The sequence below is a fragment of the Sinocyclocheilus grahami genome, unplaced genomic scaffold (genome assembly GCF_001515645.1).
Source record: "Sinocyclocheilus grahami isolate Dianchi unplaced genomic scaffold, SAMN03320097.WGS_v1.1 scaffold264.1, whole genome shotgun sequence".
In the NCBI taxonomy this organism is placed as follows: Eukaryota; Metazoa; Chordata; class Actinopteri; order Cypriniformes; family Cyprinidae; genus Sinocyclocheilus; species Sinocyclocheilus grahami.
The window spans coordinates 252956-255929 of record NW_015505443.1 but is presented as its reverse complement, the minus strand read 5'-3'; the positions used below and the strand labels follow the sequence as shown (position 1 = coordinate 255929).

Genomic DNA, 2974 nt, shown 5'->3' with positions numbered 1-2974 from the left:
ATCTGATACCAAATCAGACATCAAGAGACTACAGCGGACAGTCAAGACTGCTGAGAGGACTATTGGTGCCCCCCTGCCCAACAACCTCCAAGATCTTTATACCTCCAGAGTGTGGAAAAGGGCTAAGAAAACAGCTTTTGGACTGGACCCCACACACCCAACCCACTCTCTTTTCCAACTGTTGCCTTCTGGTCCATGCCACAGTTTCTTCTCTCAGGCTCAACTATGCCTATTTAGTTTAATTTCAGAATGGCTTCTTAAGATGTTATGTAACATATTAGTAAAAAAAAAAAAAAAACCCCGGGGTTGGGCTGGTCTTGGCAATTAAACTCCCTGGCTGAAAAATGGGTCCCACTCAGGCCCTGACTTGTACAAATTAGCTACAACAATATTTCCGAAATCACGTGGGGCAGATCGAGTAAACTGAAACTAACTGTGAATAAATGTTAAACTTACAATTACATGAGATCTGCAACAGTTCATAGCTATTAACAAAATTATAATTGAGTAAACAGGCCCATGCATGAAACCATGAAATAAAAGCATGATAACCATATTCTTTTACTAAACAATACATTTTTTTATAGTGCTCACCAGAATTTCCTCTAATTCCATTTTAAGAGAGAATGAAAGCGAAACCTAAGCGTTTATAGCACGGTCAGCGCCTCAGAGCATCTCACAAAGGAGCCGTTGGTAAACTGAGTGAGTACCTGCTTCCTTCTCTTCAACTTAATTCAATTCTCTCCCTGTAGGCTTTCATGGGAAACCTTGAAAAAATGTCATGTTTTGTAGGATATATCACACATTTTGTGATCGGGCAAATAATTGATTCAGAAACTTTAACTAAAAAAAACATTAATGACCACTTCGCTCGCACGGTAGCTGTATTAATTAAGCAAAATAACATGCTGCATATAACTGTGTGATTTGAACTTATAGGCACATGCTGATATAGGCTAACGTTACCTTGTAATTCACCAGGAAGATTACAAGTGTGAAGTTGCATTTATTAAACAGTTCAGTTAATTTACGTTTAATCAGGCTTTGTGGGTTACCACCAAGTAAAACTGTAAACTGAGTGGAGACAGAGATTTAGTCTTTCAGGAGCACGAGGGGAGTGAGAAAGAAGTTGAGTTAGTTTTGTTTTCTCTATTCCTCACCCAGATAAACGGCAATAACTACAAAACGACTTACCAAAAATATTAAAAACAGTATTACTGCAAAAAAGGTAAAGCTAATCATATTTCACAAGCTTCCTTTGTATTATTTTCGCTCGATATAATAAGCGCTGTCAACGGCAATAACTACAAAACGACTTACCAAAAATATTAAAAACAGTATTACTGCAAAAAAAGGTAAAGCTAATCATATTTCACAAGCTTCCTTTGTATTATTTTCGCTCGATATAATAAGCGCTGTTCCGCAAAAACCGTCGCTATGTTAAGGCTTGCTCTTGAAGAATTTAACTGTGGGGAAAGTGCGAGTTTTCTTCGTTTTTTGTTATAGGCTACCTTGGTTGGTGTTGTTTTTGTAATTTTTCTTAGTTGAAGGGCTTACAGACATGAAACCAGTGTCATTCAATAGCAGAGGACAGTGGCCATATTTCACAACCTCTCTTTTTACCCCGTTTAAAAAAGCGGGGTTAATGCACATTGCGACGGCTTGTGCGGGGCAGTGCTTATTACATCGAGCGAATATTATGAAAAAGAAGGCTGTGAAACATAATCAGCTTTGCCCTTTTGGCGATTACATTGATTTGATTTTTTTAGGGCAAGTCGTTTTGGAGTTATTGCCGTTTATCGCTGAATGTGTCACGAATATCGAAAACAAAACTAACTTAACCCCGCTGTTGAAGCGGGAGTTGCGTGTCCAAAATCAACATTCTTTAATAGCTTTTTTCTTTTAGGAGACAGAGACACGAATTCAGTGTCAGTCAATAGAGAACAGTATATATGTATCTTTACCCCTACTAGTGGAAAAGGGAATTGCATGTGCAAAATTAAATTTATTTTTTGTAATAGTTGTTTTCATCAGGGAGACGGAAGCATGAAACCAGTCTCATTCAGTAGCGGAGGACAGTGGACATACATTATTTCACAACCCCCGACCTACAGTATTTATTTTTACCCCTACTGGCTGAATAGGGAACTACATGTTTAAAATGAACTGTTCTTATTGTAATAGCTTTTCCCCTCAGGGAGATAGTACGGTAATAGAGAAGTGCAAAGCAAATCACAATTCTGAAAACAAAATAACAAATTACAAACGCAAATGCAAGTCTAAAAAACAAAATAACAATTCAGAAAGCACAACAACAATTCAGAAAACATTATAACAAGTCAGAAAACACAATGACAAATCAGACAAACCGGAAGAGGTAGGTATAGTTTGAGACAACGCCATTGGTTTGGGATTACTCACCGCTGACTGGACGAGACATCTGTCAATCAAGGTATACAGGAAGAACCAGCCGAAGAACAGCAAAGTCATGGTAGAAAGTTCAGAGATGGTATTAAAGTAGCTCAGTTTAAATGTTTTGTATGAACTGCCCTTACTATGGATAAAAAATACGGAGTGTATATTTACATTTAGTTAAAAGTGACTGTAAAATATCAGCTCCAGTGGTGCAGGTGGATAAGTGTTTAACGAGATTTGAAAAGGGAGGAAAAAAAAGTTCGGCAAAAGACGGGACAGAACCCGGGTCGATCGCGTCAAAAAGCCAACAACACACGCTTATCCACCTGCACCACTGGAGCTGATGGTTTACAGCCACTTTTAACTAAATGTAAATAGACACCCCATATCTATTATTCCATAGTAAGGGCAATTCATACAATACATTTAAACTGAGCTACTTTAATACCATCTCCGAACTTTCTACCACGACTCTGCTGTTCTTCGGCTGGTTCTTCCCTGTATATGTTGATTGACAGATGTCTCATCCAGTCAGCGGTGAGTAATCCCAAACCAATGG

General features: G+C 38.3%; 1 protein-coding gene across 2 annotated transcripts in view; it reads left to right on the top strand.

Moving 5' to 3' along the window:
• The first annotated feature begins 688 nt into the window (after positions 1 to 688).
• Positions 689 to 2974, top strand: part of LOC107599296 (interferon-induced GTP-binding protein Mx-like) — a 13098-nt gene continuing 10812 nt past the window's right edge. For both annotated transcript variants that reach the window (XM_016290843.1, XM_016290842.1), the window contains exon 1: positions 689 to 702. The gene's annotated coding sequence lies outside the window, so the exon portion shown is untranslated. The remainder of the gene's footprint in view (positions 703 to 2974) is intronic.